The sequence below is a fragment of the Capra hircus genome, chromosome 10 (genome assembly GCF_001704415.2).
Source record: "Capra hircus breed San Clemente chromosome 10, ASM170441v1, whole genome shotgun sequence".
NCBI classification, from domain to species: domain Eukaryota; kingdom Metazoa; phylum Chordata; class Mammalia; order Artiodactyla; family Bovidae; genus Capra; species Capra hircus.
Window position 1 is genome coordinate 96,971,882 of NC_030817.1, and position 19,188 is coordinate 96,991,069.

A 19,188-nucleotide genomic window follows, 5' to 3' on the forward strand; every position below is an offset into this window, starting at 1 on the left:
GTTCAGAAGTTCTGCATTTTACTTCTTGGAAAGCATCCAACAGTGTAAGACATTATAGAAAGTATTTTAAAGTATGAAATGTTTTCTGTAGATCTTTTTAAAAGGCTTGGTCTATTTTGAAAAACTGACAATGAATGAAAAAAATCAAAAGAAAGAAAAACAAGCATCCCCCGATACCCTGCAAATACATAGGAAACATTTGATGGTATTTGTGTTTTAAGTGCCTGGAATAAAATGGGATGAATTTTTCAAAGGCAGTAATAGTTTGTACAAGGACTTGTTTCATTTGATTTAGCTCTAACTAAAATAGAGTAAAAATATCGTTTAAGAAATAGCCTAGCTTCTCCTCCGCTTCTCATACTCTTCCACTACTCCAGGCCATAAAACATAAGCACGCATTCTCCTGGCCCCACCGAAGGAACCCAAAATGCTTATTTTAAAACAGCTGCTCAGAAAAAAGTGGCAAGATTTTCTTCCCTTAAGATGGGATGTCAGTGAACGCCAGCAGGTATCAACGTCTTTGATCAGGAATCAAGAACTCCACCTTCAGCAAATTCAGTTATTTTTCGAGTCCCTTCTAACCTATCATATAAAGCCTTTCTAGTGCCACATTTACTAATTATGATGGCTTTTTCTAGCAAGTAAATTTCTGTTTACTAATTATGATAGCTATTTCTGTCAAGGAAATTTCCCACCAGGCATTCTTGATCTATTTTTGTTTCTTAATTATATAGTATTTGTATTTTACATAACAGCATGAGGTTTTTTTTAAAATTCGTTCTTTGTTTTTTTAATACTTTAATGTGTTACTCACCAAGGCATATCAATCAAAAGGAGAACTGGCAAGAAGATCCTAAAATACTTTTTTTTTTTTTCCTGGCCACACAGCATGTGGGATGTGGGATCTTAGTTCTTCAGGGATCGAACCTGTACCCCCTGCAGAGGAAGTGTGAAGTCTTAACCACTGGACCGCCAGGGAAGTCTCCTAAAACACACATTTCTTAACATTTGAAAACATGTCAATTACATTTTCCATTAAAGAAAATTCATTCAATTTTGGTGCTTATACAAGAACTTCTAATGCCAATCTCTAACATAAGTTATATCCTTCAGTAAACATGTATTTTCAGAAGAATACAAGTTCTATCAAAATAATATTTACCTAAATGTTGATTTTTTAAAATAAAAAATAGAAAGTTCGGAGGAAATGGAAGGTATGTTTATCAACAAAATTTATGTAGCTCATGTGGCTACATAGATTTCTTAAAGTCAGCAGAAAATTCACATTTTGCATTCAGTTATTTTTATCTGGAATTTTATAGAGATAGCGTCTCATAAAATCACGTCCTTCGTGTTAGAAATGTCTTTTTTTTTTCTTCTTTTTTTTTGGCATCTGGCTATGCAAAAGCTTCTGATGAAATATTTTCTCCAAACTAGTATTTTAATTTTTTACTTTTCTGGAAAAATATAAAACCTTACCAGTCACTTATTATTACTAAAAAAAAGTTAGATTACTACCAGTTGCTCTTTTCGTTTTGGTTTAAAAGAATTTTTTAAAGTTTAGACATCTCTGATGTTTTTCATTGCACACCCATTGAAGACAGCTGGATAAAACACACTAGACAATTTTAAAAGACAATTCTTATTATCAGACTCATTTGGCATATCCTTTATGTCCAGAATAAAATCCACAGAAATAAAACTAATATAATTTTCAAAGAATTCATACATGGTGGAGTCTTAAAACAAGGAACTTCTTGTGAAGGAAGGAATAGTTCTGTTCATCTTGCTGATCACAAGGATTTTTCCTCCTGGAGTAACTGAGTTTTTGGGTGTCTCAGTGGGACTTTGGTTTGCAGGAAAGCTTGCATACAGGGCCAGATCTTATTGGTTTCTGTTCCAGAAAATGTTTCCAATACTCCCTTTTTCTGATAATATTCCAGGACGGGTTTCGTTTGGTCTTGGTAAACCTTCATTCTTTTGCTAAGTGTCTCAGGTTTATCGTCTCACGCTTAGAGAGGCTCTCCAGTCACATCGTCCACACCGACCACTTTGGGAGGGTTAAATCCGAGGTTATAGACCCGGCCACTGGCTGGATGAACCCAGCGAGCCTTGAGGCGTTGCCGAATGACCTCAAATGGCACATTCAGGTTCATCACCAGGTATACCTGATGGACTCTGTCCAGGGCTTCAGCCTGTGCAAGTGTCCTGGGGAAACCACACAACCCAGTTATACTGGGTGACATTTTTCAGTGCCTGGAGCAACAGCCAAATCATGAGGTCGTCCGGGATGAGCTTCCCCTGGTCCATGAAGGTCTTGGCTAGCACCCCGATTTCTGTGTCCCTTCGCATGTTGTCTCGGATCAGATCCCCACTGGAGAAGGTCTTCAGCTGGAAGTGTTTGGTAATGCGCAGTGCCAGGGTGCGCTTGCCGGAGCCGGGGCGCCCACGATCACGGAGTGCAAAAGCTGCCTCAATGGGCCCATGGCTGCCAAGCGAAGCCGGGACCACAGAGATGGTTGGGCCCCTGGGCGGACACCAGCTGCGCCTGCGCGCTCGGCCCCGCCTCCACTGCCTGGCATCTGGGGCAGTGCCCCGACGATGCGCTGCTTCAGAGGGCGCGACCCATGGCTGAGGGACGGTGTGGGAGAGGGCACGTGTGAAAGGAATGATTGGGTCAAGACATTCCCCCCAGGAGGGTGTACAGGTGGAGGAGACGGGAAGTCTGAGAGGAAAATGAAACGAAGTGTAGATTCAGAAGTTACGCTATTCACAGGAGAAAAAGGAGAGGAGGGAGGGATACAGTATTTAAAGAGAAAATTAAAGGGACTTCCCTGGCGGCTCAGTAGTTAAGTCTTCTTCCTCTCACTGCCGAGGGCCTGGGTTCGATCCCTGGTCTGGGAACTAAGATCCCACATGCCCACGTGGCCAAAAAAAAAAAAAAAAAGATAAAGACAAGAATTTCCCAGAGTTAAAGATGGTACAAGTCACAGGAATAGATAGTGGAACAGTTCAGAGCATCTAGAAGCAAATGTCAGCGAAGTTGTTTTGTAGGCCTCTCACACTCCACTGGTGGGGTGTCCTCACAGCTTATTTGGAAGGCAACTTGGCAGTGGCTATTCTTTTAAGAAATTACTTCTTAGTGTCTTCCTTTGACAAACACTCTCATGTGGCAAGAAGGCACATACACGATGTTCATTTCAGCCTTATTTGTAACAGCAAAAAGATTGTTAACAATTTAGCTGTGTATTAATTAGAGAATAGCTAAGGGAACCTGTGGAATACTACCCAGCGGGTAAAAAGACAGATCTATGCGCTAACATGAAAAGATTTCTGATATTGTAAATGCAAAAAGTTTCAGACTGATACAATTTAGGTTAAAGAATGGTGTAATTTATGGTTAAATATATTTAATAAGTGAACTGGGAAGCTGGGTTTCTGGCAGTGGATGGACCTGATTTTTACTTTTAGACAATTGTTTCGTTTGCAAGATGGCAAGCAGTTGGCTATTTCAGTAGACCAACAAAGAGGTGAGAAAGTACACTACTTTTAATTTCTTCAGTGTAAGTGAGATTGAGCATCTTTTCATCTGTTTTATGGGCCATTTATGGCAGTGGCACCCCACTCCAGTACTCTTGCCTGGAAAATCCCATGGACGGAGGAGCCTGGCGGGCTGCAGTCCATGGGGTCGCTAAGAGTCAGACACGACTGAGCAACTTCACTTTCACTTTTCACTTTCATGCATTGGAGAAGGAAATGGCAACCCTCTCCAGTGTTCTTTCCTGGAGAATCCCAGGGATGGCAGAGCCTGGTGGGCTGCCATCTATGGGGTCGCACAGAGTTGGACACGACTGAAGTGACTTAGCAGCAGCAGCAGCATACTACTCCATGGAGAATTTTTAAATTGATAGTTACCTGCTGACCACTTCCTTGGAAGAATACTTTCGGGTTTGGTTTCTGCAACAAGATGTGAAACAGGTGGACAGTTTTGTCTTGGGTGGTCCAAGTACAGACTGTGCGTCATGTGGGGCTTCTCTAATTAGAGGCTGCTGAGCCACCAGCCCTGTGTCCACTTCCTTCTCTGACCGTTCTTGAGCCACTTCGTTTCTGAAAAAAGACCCATAAAAATGATGTGGTGGCTGGCTCTCACTCTTTAAGCAAGAAAGAAAGCTGTTTCCAGAAAAAAGGCTTTGAGAGTAGAAGTCTAATTCCTGTATTTGTATTTTATGGAAGCAAAGTAGAATGGCTGCTCTAATTTCCCAGAGTTGAAAAAAGTTGTTTCTGCTATTTTGGATCTTTAAGTTAGTCATATAATCTCTTTTATTGTTGCTAGATCCAAAAGAGTTAAATTGGATACATCAGGTGATTCAAAAGGCAGATGAGTATTTAATAGAAATTTAGCTCATATCTTTGAGCAAAAGGACAAAAAAATCATGCTATGATTTGAATCAGTATTTTGCATAATACTAATTGCTTTGCATAATAAAGTTGCACAGGATGACTGTCTTTTAGGATTGCTAATTATATACACAAAAAGTAATACTGCCAAGGCCTTTCTATCCTACCAGATAGATTTAGACTTCTGGTATATTTAACCTTTAATTGAGATATCTAATTTGGTACCAGTCTCTGATCCCAGAATATTTCAGAGGTGTATCTGTGGAGTGTGGGTAGGGTTCACTTGGCTATAGGTGTGAGTACGGTGTAGCTTGGAGCAGAAACAATGAAGGTTGGTCTGCTGGTAGCAGTCCCACTCTGGAAGCACATTGAGTCACTTTGGCCTCCTGGGATTCCCTCACCCCTTCCTCTTTTTCCAGACTAATACCAAACAAGTCACTTGGGACAAAGGGTTATCAAGCTTATTCTTAATAGCAGATGGTAAGAGATTCTTTGATGAAATACATATAAACTAGTATGAGCCAAGTAATATAGACAATACGTTTAACAAAAAGCCTCTGGGGCAAAGCAGATGTGATTGTGGAAGTTTGTGGAAGCTTTCCAGGTATTTTTTTCACAGTAATGGAAGCCAAATGGTATAGCAGTAAAAGAAAAACAGCAGGGACTCCTCAGATTATGCCTGTTTTTACAGTACTAATCATTTTGAAGTGAAAACTTCAAAGAAAATTTCTAGGGAGAGTTACCAGTTTAGGGTATCCAAGGAAACAGAACTGAAAGTCACAGAGAGGCTAAGCGGTGAGATAATCATTCATTCATTGATTCAGCAAACTTTAATCAGGCATTTATCTGTGTGACTAGTTGTTCTAGCACAGAGGATACAGCCCATGAAATAGAATGAATCCTGAGTGTCCCTGTGATGTGACCTTCTCATGGGTCTCTCGGGCCACTATTTCCCAAGGTGTGACAATTTCTCCTCTGGGGAATGGAACATGATTTTAGGTCTCAATGAAAGAAAAGTTATGACCAACCTAGACAGCATATTAAAAAGCAGAGATATTACTTTGCCAACAAAGGTCTGTCTCGTCAAAGCTATGGTTTTTCCAGTAGTCATGTATGGATGTGAGAGTTGGACTATAAAGAAAGCTCAGCGCCGAAGAACTGATGCTTTTGAACTGTGGTGTTGGAGAAGACTCTTGAGAGTCCCTTGGACTGCAAGGAGATCCAACCAGTACATCCTAAAGGAAATCAGTCCTGAATATTCATTGGAAGGACTGATGCTGAAGCTGAAACTTCAATACTTTGGCCACCTGATGCAAAGAACTGACTCATTTGAAAAGACCTTGATGCTGGGAAAGATTGAAGGCGAGGAGAAGGGGGTGACAAAGGATGAGATGGTTGAATGGCATGGCCGACTCAATGGACATGAGTTTGGGTAAACTCTGGGAGTTGGTGATGGACAGGGAGGCCTGGCGTGCTGCAGTCCATGGGGTTGCAAAGAGTTGGACACCACTGAGCGACTGAACTGAACTGAAAGAACATTCCTCTCCTCCACCCCAAGTTTGATAGCTATGTTTTATCTTATTTTTAAAGCTGTTTTATTTTGAAATTTTCAAAGCTGCCTAAAATTAAGAGAGAGAATGGTGTAGTCTCATGTCCACATAATCTAGTTTCAACAGTGATCAATCTTTTGCCAGTCCTGTTCTATCTCATTTTTTTCTTGATATTTTAAATGACAACACCTTTTAATTCTAATGAAGGGTATCTGTGTTTTAATGTGCATAAAAAATAAAGCTAGCACATCCAACCTCATACTTCACAATATTCTTGCTTAGGACAACTAATCCATAAATTGGTTTTAAACCTGCTATACAGAGAGAGCAAAGTTCAACAAGGGCGAACATGACTGACTAATAAACATTCCCCTTCATCTTCCTTCCCTCAGTGAGTCTGGGATGGTTAGAAGTGATTTCTTCTGTAGGGGATGCTTAGTGTTAGGACCAAACTGGAGCCAGGACAGGCTCTAAGGGGCAGGCTAGGCCTGAGGTTTAGTCTCTAGGAAAGCCGAGGCACTGGGATCTCCTGCAGGCAGTGTAGCTCGACCAATCAGAAAAAATCCCCGTAGCCCCCCGCCTGCGCCAGACCTGAGCCAATCTGGATAGGGATGCGAGGTTTAAAAGTCCCACGCGCGTACGGTTTAGCCAATCAGCTATGCTGTTATAGGAACAAAGAACTGTCTATATAAAAGTAGGTGTGATTCAGAGCTCGGGGCTCTCCTCAAGACTCCACTACGCTGGATGAGACCTGAGCCCTAGCTCGAGCTAGCAATAAAACCCCTTTGTGCGTTTGCCTTGCTGTGGATGTCTTATTCTCTCAGTTTTGGGGACTCGGACTTCGGGCACAACACTTAGCACCATGGCTGTCACCTACAAAAGGGAAGCTGATGTTGTGTTTGGGAGGCATCTTTGATTCCAGAGAACTGATCCTGGCTCACGTTTATTAAGCACTTAGTGTGTACAGGCACTGCAGTGGGAGATTAACATGTGCCATCCCATTTCCTTTTCACAGCTTTACCCTGAGTGGATGTGTGATCTCCATTTTCTGAATTGAAAATCAAGGCTCAGAGAAACGAAGTAACTGGACAGAGGAGCCTGGTAGGCTGCAGTCCATGGGGTCGCGAAGAGTCGGACACGACTGAGCAGTTTCTCTTTCACTTTTCACTTTCATGCATTGGAGAAAGAAATGGCAACCCACTCCAGTGTTCTTGTTTGGAGAATCCCAGGGATGGGGGAGCCTGGTGGGCCGCCATCTATGGGGTTGCACAGAGTCGGACACAACTGAAGTGATTTAGCAGCAGTAGCAGCAGCAGCAGGGCTAGGACTTCAGTTGAAAGCCTGTCTTCCTCCAGAGTCCATCATGGTTTTCTGCCAGGCCCCCAGGACAGCCAGAGCCCACAGCCAAACTCTAGGAAGCAGTTTTGGGGAAAGAACTAGACCTGCGGAGTTCACACCTCATTCTTCCATTTGCTGCCGTTGTGACTTTAAACATTTCACTTCACTTTTTCTGACCCCTTGTTTCTTGTGCATACAATGGGAACAGTAAGATTAATTATGCATTTTTTTAGCACAGACTGAAGTCATTTATATGGAAATTTAACAGTGTAGGCACTAAACAAATGTTGGTATTATATTCACTTGCACTAACAGGGCATGTGATCTTGAGCAGTCTCCTTCCCTCTCTGGGTCTCGGCTTCTTCAGCTTTAAAAATGATGTCATTGGCCTTTAAAGTGCCGCTGGGGTTAGTTGTGGGCTTCCTTGTTGGCTCAGTGATAAAGAGCTCGGCTGCCAGTTCAGGAGACTCAGATTTGATCCCTGGTCAGGAAGAGCCCCTAGAGGGGGAAATGGCACCCACTCCAGTACTCTTGCCTGGAGAATCCCATGGACAGAGGAGCCTGGCAGGCTGCAGTCCATGGGGTCACAAAGAGTCAGACACAACTGAGCAACTGAACAGCAGCAAGATGGGGATAGTTGTTCCTCAATTGTATTCCAGTTGGATCACAAGAAATATTTACTGACTGAAGTTAATGGAAATAATTTGGTAAACTTCCATTCAGTGTGATTTTATTTATAATTATTAGCGCCGAAGAGTTGATGCTTTTGAACTGTGGTGCTGGAGAAGATTCTTGAGAGTCTCTTGGACTGCAAGGGGATCCAACCAGTCCATCCTAAAGGAGACCAGTCCTGGGTGTTCATTGGAAGGACTGATGCCGAAGCTGCAACTCCAATACTTTGGCCACCTCATGCGAAGAGTTGACTCATTGGAAAAAACCCACATGCTGAGGGAGATTGGAGGCAGGAGGAGAAGGGGACGACAGAGAATGAGATGGCTGGATGGCATCACCGACTCGATGCACATGAGTCTGGGTGAACTCCGGGAGTTGGTGATGGACAGGGAGGCCTGGCGTGCTGCAATTCATGGGGTCGCAAAGAGTCGGACATGACTGAGCGACTGAACTGATATTTATTTAGGTCTGATTCCTTAGAGGAGAAGGAAATGGCAACCCACTCCAGTATTCTTGCCTGGAGAATGCCATGGACAGAGGAGCCTGGCGGGCCATGGTCCATAGGGTCGCAGAGAGTCAGAGAGCGGTTCCTTAGAAAGCGGAGCCAGACAGTGATATGTGGCTGCTACTTTGTTAGGCGGTACAGTGCCAAGGAGCAGAAATGAGAGAGCTGAGAGACACAGGAGTGAGGCAGGGGAGGAGAGAGAGAAACTGGAGCGGGTGTAACTGAGCTGGTTTCCACCAGTGTTCCTGGTTGCTCTGTCTTAAAGAATCAGCCTGTGCAAAGCTGCATCTCAGGACAGTCTTTTTGGACTGAAGAAAAGAGGATGAATTTATCAACAGTTTCCATCTCCCATTTGGCAATGCTTTGACCACAGGATGTCAATTCCTCTGCAGATATGGGCTGTGCACTTCTGGGCTCTGGAGCAAGATCCCTTGTGCCTCATACCTCTGTGTGAACAGGGAAGTCAGGGATGGGAGACGGGAGATGTGTGGCCTGGACACGGGGCTGGGCTCTGAGCAGTGCAGCTGCAAGTCCTGGGAACTGGATACTGTAGTGGCAGTTGGAACAGGAGATGGGAGACTGAGAGGACCTGCAGTGGTGTAGGTGTGTGATACAGTAACTCTTGCTCCATGACTTACAAACAGAATCTGAAGGTACTTATATAACAAGGATGATGAGAAGCAAATAATTCATAGAAATTTAAAAAGAAATGACCTCAGTTTATTACCGACCCCATGGACTGTAGCCTACCAGGCTCCTCTGTCCATGGGATTTTCCAGGCAAGAGTACTGGAGTGGGTTGCCATTTCCTTCTCCAGGGGATCTTCCCAACCCAGGGATTGAACCTGGGTCTCTGGCATTCCAGGCGGACGCTTTACCGTCTGAGCCACCAGGGAAGCCCTATTACCTGAAAAGGGAGGATAATAATAGTACTTACCCATAGGGTTGTTGCAATGACAGAATGATTTCAGGAAGCTAGTATTTGTAGAGCATTTAAAATATATGTGGCATATAAAAGCCACTATGTGGATGTTTGTTTAAAAGAAGAAAATACTTAGCCACTTGAGCTTTGATGGTTTCTGAAACTAAACATTACATTTGCCTCTAAGCTTTCTAGCAGTTAAGGAAAAGGGAAATATGGTAGGTTTCCTAATTTGCATTATCTGATCAAAGTGAGCCTGCTAATTCTGAAAGACAGCCGCCAAAAATCTACCTGTTATGAAAACCCAAAGGGAGTTGATCCCAAGGGACATTAAAAAGCAGGCTAAGTAATGTTTTCAAAATGGTTACTTAAGTAAGATGTGCTGAGGAATGTCTCACGTGACTAATTCTTTTGCTGATATTTTATCAGATGTAGCGATTTTCTGGGAGCTAAGGTAAAGAGGTTAAGATTTGTAGCTTTCTGATGTGTGACCTTGAATTGGTGGTTCTTAAGCAGGGGCCGTTTTGCATCCCTGGGGACATTTGACAATGTCTGGTGATATTTTTGGTTGTCACAACTTGGGGTTGGATAGTGGTGATGCTACTGCTACCCAAAGGATGGAGGCCAGGGATGCTGTTTATATTGCATGGAATGTACATATTACTGAAGCAATTTGCTGCTGTCTGAAATGCACGTTTGGGAACACGATGTTTAAATTAGTGAACTCTCGCAGCTACACTTCCTACAGTGAGCAGGACGGCCCTCCACAACACAGGATTATCAGGCAGAAAATGTGAATAGTCCTGAAGGGGAGAAACTCTGCCCTAAATGAGTACAGATCCATGCACGCTTTCCCAGAGCAAGGCAGACATAGTATGAACATTAAAATATCTTTTCCTTACTCAGACTTTTATCTGAGATTAGTCAGCTGACAACTTCAGGTCAAAACCTTCAACCTCAGCCTAGCTTTTTTATATGCACGATGCTGACGGAAGCTTGAGTTGTGTCTCCAACAAGTAGCAAAGTGGGCCTTGCATGGGAAGCTTCTTGAACATTCCTGCCGGGGTCCAGCCCCGGTGGGATCCAGGGAATTCGAAGGTGGGGATGGCGTCAGTGTCCTTGGAAAAAGACATATTTAATTACAGATATAGAGAGAGATTAGAAACAGATAGTGTAGTAGGAGATAGTGTAGTGGTGAAAAGGAGGCTGAATCCAGATGGGAATTCAGCCAGAGAAACGGGAGCAACAGTCTTTCCGGAAACTGATCCGATTTCTTTATTTTTGGGTTTGCTTATGTACCTTTTGTTACATATAGGGATGAATACAGAGTCACGTGGGGGTCAGCAGTCCTGACCTTTATCAAAATCAGGTGCTTTACATAAAAAGGTCTTAGGGATTTTATGATCCTTTCTTTCTGATAACCAAAAAACTTATTTCTTCCAAAGGTGTTTTTTCTTAAACCAGGTACCACCCTCCAAATAAAGTTACATTCCTATAGGGTGAGGGTGTAGTGAGTTACAATCAAGAAAGGAATTTATTTAACCCAAGGTTAACATGATTAATCTTAAAGGTTAATGCTTATTTCTCCTATACGCTTAAAGGTTAATACTTACTTCTTCCTATATGCTAGTTATATTCATTATAAGGGTAGGGAACATGGAGATTTAGCAGCAAACATCAGCCCAACAAATGAAAATCCTTTCACCAATGTTCCCCTTAAGATCTATTTAGTCTTAAAATAGTGATAAAGTTACATTTTTACATAACAAGGACACAGTGATTTATAACAAAGCACAGTGATCTATTACAAAAGAGAAAATTCATTAACTCAAAAAGTCTAATATTGCTAACCTTAAAAAGTACTATATTTCCTTTTCTATAGTCCAAATACATTGATTAATATATTCCCAGGTGCCTAAGGATATGGAGGCCTGGTGGCAATCATTGACTCAACAAGAAGAAAAAGCCCTATGCTAATTAAGACTCTCAAAATACTCCAAAACTCTCTGTGCTGTTTATGGTTGAGAGGTAGTAAACAATCATGTGTGTAGTGGCAGCAGTATGGATAATCCTGTCACACAAGCTAGTCTGTCAGCAGAGAGGTTTGACCTGAAACATCCTTGTCCCACCCAGGGGAGGGAATTAGCAGCAATTATTGACACAACAAATGAAAAACCCTTCAGCAATATAATTCCTAACCAACCCACTATACTAATAATTTCTAACTCCCCAAGAGAATTTGCCTTTAGTAAGTCTAAAACATCTCGTGCCTCTCAGGTTGGGAGGCTGTAAACAATCACATGTGGCCAGACGAACCTATACAGGTGGGCTAGATAACCTTCAGAGGAGTCCGTAAGCTGAAACACTCTTGTCACGCCCAAGAATTTTTATTGCCTTGGAGCTGCATGTTTACTCCTTCTCCGAGAGGAACGGTTATGGGGGAGAGCCCCCCGTAAAGTCAGAGGTGTAGGTGAGAGCATAAAACAGACTCTGGTTTTGGGGTTAGATGCTCGGGAACAGGGGGTTTCCTGAGGCTTGATCACGCCTTTGCGTATGCCAAGCCTCCTTCCTCATGACCTTTGCCATGGGCGGAGTTCTTCATGCTGGCCCCCAGCACATTCCCATTGTTCTTTTTTTAAAAAAATATTTCTTTATTTGGGTGTGCTGGGTCTTAGTTGCAGCCTGCAGGATCTTCAGTCTTTGTTTTGGTGTGTGGGTTTTTAAATTGTAGCATATGGGATCTTTTTTTTTTTTTTTCAGTTGCAGCACGTGGGGCCTTAGTCGTGACACATGGGATCTGGTTCCCAGGCCACAGATCAAATCCGGGTCAATGCACGAAGTCTTAGCTACTCAGCCACCAGGAAAGTCCCCCATTGCTCTTTAACTGTCTCCTCGTACCAATAATTTGGTGCTTAATCACCTCGTGCCTCATCTGGTTACTTGGAGAGATTTATTGCATAAGCACTCAGCTAATCTGATGTCAAACAAGGTGATTTGGGCAGCAAGAAAGAGGCAAGAAATAGAGCCTGCTGTGTCCGAGGGACTTATATTCAAGGGAAAGAGACTTGGAAGGCATTGGCAATCTTGTCTCCATGTAAGAGTAAGTAAAGTTGCATGGTTGACTGAGTGACAAGCTGGGACAGAGCTGGGTGAAGTCCACTTTGCAGTCCATTCTCTTATCCCGGCTGTGTGGGTGGGCCATGGTTGGGCTCCAGAAAGACGTGGTCTTTCCATGGAGAAAGCTCAGGCAGGCCTATAGCCCTGAAAGAGGATAACAGGAAAGGCTTGGTAGGGAGTCAAGATTTTGACCCCTCTTCTCTACTTTACTGATGACCTAGCGCCAAGGTTCGCATCGTACTGCTTTCTTTGGTCTTATTAGGCACTCCTTCATGTGCGAGCGTGCTCAGCTGCTTCAGCTGTGTCTGACTCTGTGCGACCCTACGGACTGTAGCCCGCCAGGCTCCCCAGTCCGTGGGATTCTCCAGGCAAGTCTACAGGAGAGGGCTGCCACGCCCTCCTCCAGGGGACCCTTCTGACCCAGGGATTGAACCTGTGTCTCCTGCATCTCTTGCATTGCAGTCAGAGTCTTTAAACTCTGAGCCACCAGGGAAGCCCCCTTTGTGTAACAGAAGCCAGATAACTCCCCCCCGATATACATCGCAAACAAAATATTTCCCAGCGAGAGCTGGGAAGGATCCCAACTTAAACTTCCTCCTGAAAATACCAGTGAGTTTACCCCTCATCTCTACCCAATTCTCAGGTCTGGAATGATGTCAGTAGGGATGACTGGGGTCTTCCGTTGTTCAGAGGATTTGTTTTGCATTCAGCAAACTACAGAAGTTGCATTACTAACAGAAAAGGCACAGAAATGGAAATTCAGAGGCCAGCTGCTCTCCAGCTGAATTGCTAATATTTAAGAAGGTGGAAAATGCTCTCTACTCCATGGGGGGCTCACCTGTGGTTCCACACACACGTGTCATATCCTTAATCCATGTCCTTGGGGCTTTGCCTAGTCATTTCATGGTTGTGGAGAGATGGTCCCTGCATTTCCAACTCCATGACTCAGTAAAGAAAGCTAAAGGCAGAACCATGCTTGGTATGATGTAATGTGATAGCAGATGTTCATACCAATGACCCTGATTAACCCAGAAAGGATTCAGTTGCATTGATTGTCCTCTGCTCAGAGGGCAGGGAACTTTATCATCTGCTTTTGAAGGCTTGCCGTGAAAAAAAAAATGCTGAAAATAGTGGGGGTTTTTTTGTGACTGAAGGGTTAGTTTCAATTTTCTGAAAAACTGACCTCCATGGTACACTTCCTTCTCCGTTTGGGCTGGGAAATAAGGTACCACTGTACTATCATAATGTGCTGTGACTCCCAAAGTTACAGAGGATTTCTCGTTGGCTTTGTTTTGCATTGGAGAGTTCTTGATGACATACAGTCACTCTTTAAAAAAAAAACCTTTTTTGGATGGAATAATGTAGAATTATAGAAAGGGGGGCTTCCTTGGTGACTCAGATAGTGAAAAATCTGCCTGCAATGCAAAAGGTCTGGGTTTGATCCCTAGGTTGGGAAGATCCCCTGGAAAAGGGAATGGCAACCCGTTCTGTTCTTGCCTGGAATTTCATGGACAGAGGAACCTGGTGAACTACAGTCCATGGGGTCACAGAGAGTCAGACATGACTGAGTGACTGATTCTTTCACTTGCACTTTGTATAAGTAGTACAGAATTTTCCTATATCCCATCATCCTGTTGGCCCCATTTTTAATAACTTACACAACCATGATACATTTGTCACAACTAAGAAGTCAGCATTGGTACATTATATTAACTAAATTCCAGACTTTTAATTTCACTGTCTTTTGGATTAACGTCCTCTTTCTGTTCCAGATTCCATTCCAGGCACCCATATTTCGTTTCGTTGTCCTGTCTCTGCAGGCTCCTCTGGCCTGACAGTTTCTCAGTCTTTCCTTGTTTTTTTTGTGACTTTGACAGTCCTGAGAAATTGGCAAGTTATCCTGTAGAATGGGTTTGTCTTTTGTTTTTCACATGATTATGTTTTCGAAAAGATACCAAAGAGGTAGAGTGCCCTTCTTGTTACGTCATATCAGGGGTAGGGGGGATTCTAAAAAGGAGACAGGTAAGGAGGAGCTAATTATCCTTTTTGATGTTTCCTATGTTCTCTTTCTACTGGCTGTCCCTCTGGTTATTCTTTCTATCTCACTACCCTTTTCTCCAGCCCCTGTCCCTTGACTTCCCACCTTCCCAGTTATAGGTGAGTCTTCAGACCAAGTACCTAATAATCAGTGAGAATGTCAGGGATGGCCACACCAGCCCTCTAGAGACAGTGCAAAGCCCTGTAGGACTGAGGCTAATAGGGTTCCAACTCCCGAGTTCCAAACTCAAATGGCTTCCAGCTCAAACTTGTCATGTTTCAAGCTAACCTTCTGCCAAGCTGTTCTTCAATTAATGTTCCTAACTTCGGTAGCCATCAGTAGCCAAAGTCAGAAACCTAGGAGCTGTCTTGACTCCTACCTTTCTCTCCTGCTGCTAAATCATGTCTGGTTATTCTTTTTTCCTATATAACTTAATTCTTCTATTTCTCTCTAGCTCCATGCCACCACTAGCACCCAAGTTGTATTAACATCCAAGTTGCTGTCGCACATGCTTAGCTGGACTCCCAGCCCCCAGTCTTGCCTGCTCCCATCTCCCTTTCTTCCATTCTGCAGGCGAGAGAAATTGAGTCATATTACTTCCCCAGCTCAACCTTTCCCTCTAGTCTTAGGACAAAATCTGAGCTGCTAACAAAATTCACTAAACCCCCAAATCTCTCTTTTGCTAGTGTCTCTGGTCTCACTTCCTCCCCTCTTTGCCTCCACCTTTATGGACCAATCATAACCAGTTTCTTTCGCTTTCCCAAATACACCATGCTCCCTGAGTTCAGAGGCCTTCACACGTGCTCTTCTGCCTTCTCAGAATCTCTCGAGTCCAGCTTCAGTCAGGCTTGACTTGTAGTTGAAATACTCCTTTCTCTGCAACAAGAACTCTGGCAGAGACTTTCTTCTTGACCAAACTTTAGACAGCCTCCTCTGAGCCATTTTTTGGACTAGACCTTGTCCTTGGGCCCTATTCTTGGCCTGCTGAAGGCCGTTTTCACAGGAATCCTGTTAAGTGAGTTTAGTGAGAATTCCCCGCTTCCTTGGTGTCCTACCACTTTTGATATCTGATCAGTTTCCTCTGGTCGCTAAGATGGTAAAGAATCTGCCTGTACTGCTGGAGACCTGGGTACAGTCCTTGGGTTGGGACGATCCCTGGAGAAGATAATGACTACCTACTCCAGTATTCTTGCCTGGAGAATTCCATGGACAGAGGAGCCTGGCAGGCTATAGTCCATAGGATTGCAAAGAGTCAGACATGACTGAATGACTTTCACTTCACTTCTTCAGGTTCCTCACCCCCCACCCTTGATGTCTCAGTCCCTGGCCTGCCTTTAGCAAAAATCCTGTTAGGGCAATTTAGCCAGAATCCTTAATCCTTGAGGTGTCCGCTTAGTGATTTTCCATCCACTGACCCCCTCACTCTGCTTGTTGCCTGTGAATCCCTACCTGTCTCTGCTGTATTTGGACTTGGCTCAGCTTTATACTGAGGTCTCTTTGCCCTACTGGAGTAGTTCCGGAGTAACATCTGCCTTTAGTGCCTGTAGCTAGTGTCTGGCTTGGTTTCTTTTTGCAAGTCCCTGACCACTAGACTCGGTTAGGACTCCTGCCCTACCCCTCTTCTACTTGCCTTATCCTGATTCTCAGTGTACTTGATTGTAACTTCTATAATTGTGTTTTTTCTTACCAAACCACATGTGTCCTGAGAACATGGATTAGGACTTGCACGTGTAAGACAGTCATTGTTTGTGAGTAACGGAACAGACTTTCAGAGTTGCTGACTCGCTCATATGGAACAAGCACGGAGGCAGTTTGAGGTTGTGTGGGTCCATTCTGCAGGTAGTGGGGTGGACCGTCGCCTAGGTGGACTGAACCTGTGTCTACCTCTGTACCATTAGGCAGCTTTTTCTTGGGTTGGGTCTGAAGCAGAAATACTGAGCTGGCTTTGCCTAGCGTGGTTGCCAGGTGGAACAGGCACCTGCCTAATTTGTCCATTCATTCAGGCAGACTCTTATCACGAGTGCCTAAAACCCATGCCTGCACGTTTCTGTGCTTGTTCACCCATTGTTCTATTCTCTGTCTACCACAAAAAATAGGCTAGACCTGAATTAATCAAATTTAATGCTCAGGCACAAAAGAGGATTAAGTTCTTTATTTAACCCAACCACTACTCATTTACATTTGTCTGCTTATTTATCTCATCGATGCTGGGAAGTAATTGATTTTGATATGTTTCAGCACACTGACAAAAAGTATCAGGCACATTTGGCGGCTCTTGGCTATCATGAAACAGAGGCATGGCAGATAATTTTCAAGCAGCAATAGCTTCATTTTCTAGTGTATTTTAACAAAACTTGGAGTGTGGGCAAACGAAACAGTGGTTCCATTAAGTGAAAGTTATCTTTTGTTAAGCAAATTGGTTAACAGCAAAAGGCTCTCATTAATATTGATATGAAGGGACCAGAGGGACCACCTGCGACTTCTTCACAGACCACCAGTACTGCCTTCTGAAGTGGGGAAGGTCTCATGGAGACTCTTGTGATTCATGAGGCGGTGTCATAGTTTTGAAGGTTCATGGCAGATAATTCTGTAACCTCACTGGCAGACCCTTCTAGGTGCTGCTGCTGCTGCTAAGTCACTTCAGTCGTGTCTGACTCTGTGCAACCCCAGAGACGGCAGCCCACCAGGCTCCCCTGTCCCTGGGATTCTCCAGGCAAGAACACTGGAGTGGGTTGCCATTTCCTTCTCCAATGCATGAAAGTGAAAAGTGAAAGTGAAGTCGCTCAGTCATGTCCGACTCCTAGCGACCCCATGGACTGCAGCCTACCAGGCTCCTCCATCCATGGGATTTTCCAGGCAAGAGTACTGGAGTGGGCTGCCATTGCCTTCTAGGTACTAGTTAATGCTGATTCTAGGAAACCAGAGTTTATTGATTTTTCACTTAAACTCTTCAAGCTACAGGTAAAACCTAACTCCATTTCTCTTTTTGCAATGTAGGAGGAAACAGAAGCCTAAAGATGGTAAATTACTTGCCCGTAATCTTAGCTAGTAAGTGGTAGACTTAGATTTGCACCCAGGTCTGTCTAACTCTGCAACACCGGCTTTTTTGTTCTTAGCCTTGCCCAGTTAGTGAGACTGTTAAGTAAACAAGATCATTCAGTTTCTTGTTAACTTCGATTCAAGATAGCGCCCACTATTGGTCATAAACCCATGTGAATCCCACTCTGTGCCCAGGGCTCAGGTCAGTGTGAGGCAGCTCACAGGCTCCCTCTGGAAATACTGGGGAAAAAGACCCCAGTGCTGCATGGCCCAGTGTGCTTCAGGAGCAAACCACAGAGCTCTAGCACTGAGTATCCCAGGCCTTTGGAGCAATTTCAGACTTCATCCGTGCATGCGTGCTCAATCAATTCAGTCGTGTCTGACTCTGTGAGACCCTACAGACTGTAGCCCTCCAGGCTTCTTTGTCCATGGGATTCTCCAGGCAAGAATACCGGAGTGGGTTGCCGTGCCCTTCTCCAGGGGAATCTTGCTAACCCAGGGATCAAACACGTGTCTCTTATATCTCCTGCATTGGTAGCCGGGTTCTTTACCACTAGTGCCACCTGGGAAATCCTTTACACTTCATATTACCCCGTAAGTTTAGTGCTGATATTTGAAAAGTCATAAAGGCTAATCTAAGTTCTGTTCAGTCGCTCAATCGTATCCGACTCTTTGTGACCCCATGGACTGCAGCACACCAGGCCTCATTCTTCATCGCCAACTCCTGGAGTTCACTCAGACTCTCATCCATTGAGTCGGTGATGCCAACCAACCATCTCATTCTCTGTCATCCCCTTCTCCTCTTGCCTTCAATCTTTCCCAGCATCAGGGTCTTTTCTAATAAGTGAGTTCTATGCATCAGGTGACCAAAGTATTGGAATTTCAGCTTTAGCATCAGTCCTTCCAATGAATATTCAGGACTGATTTTCTTTAGGATTGACTGGTTGGATCTCCTTTCAGTCAAAGGGACTCTCAAGAGTCTTCTCCAACACCACAGTTCAAAAGCATCAATTCTTTGGCATTCAACTTTCTTTATAGTCCAGCTCTCACATCCATACATGACTACTGGAAAAACCATAGCTTTGACTAGATGGACCTTTGTTGGCAAAGTGATGTCTCTGCTTTTTAATATGCTGTCTAGGTTGGTCATAGTTTTTCTTCCAAGGAGCAAGCATGTTTTCATTTCATGGCTGCAGTCACCATCTGCAGTGATTTTGGAACCCCCAGAATAAAGTCTTTCACTGTTTCCACTTTCTCCCCATCTATTTGCCATGAAGTGATGGGACCAGATGCCATGATCTTATTTTTCTGAATGTTGAGCTTTAAGCCAACTTTTTCACTCTCCTCTTTCACTTTCATCAAGAGGCTCTTTAGTTCTTCACTTTTTGCCATAAGGGTGGTACCATCTGCATATCTAAGGTTATTGATATTTCTCCCAGCAATCTTGATTCCAGCTTGTGCTTCTTCCAGCCCAGCGTTTCTCATGATGTACTCTGCATAGAAGTTAAATCAGCAGGGTGACAATATACAGCCTTGACGTACTCCTTTTCCTATCTGGAACCAGTCTGTTGTTCCATGTCCAGTTCTAACTGTTGCTTCCTGACCTGCAT

At 43.8% G+C, this 19,188-nt stretch overlaps 1 pseudogene; it reads right to left on the reverse strand.

The window, feature by feature from the left end:
- On the reverse strand, positions 1,794 to 2,486 carry LOC102184152 (annotated as a pseudogene).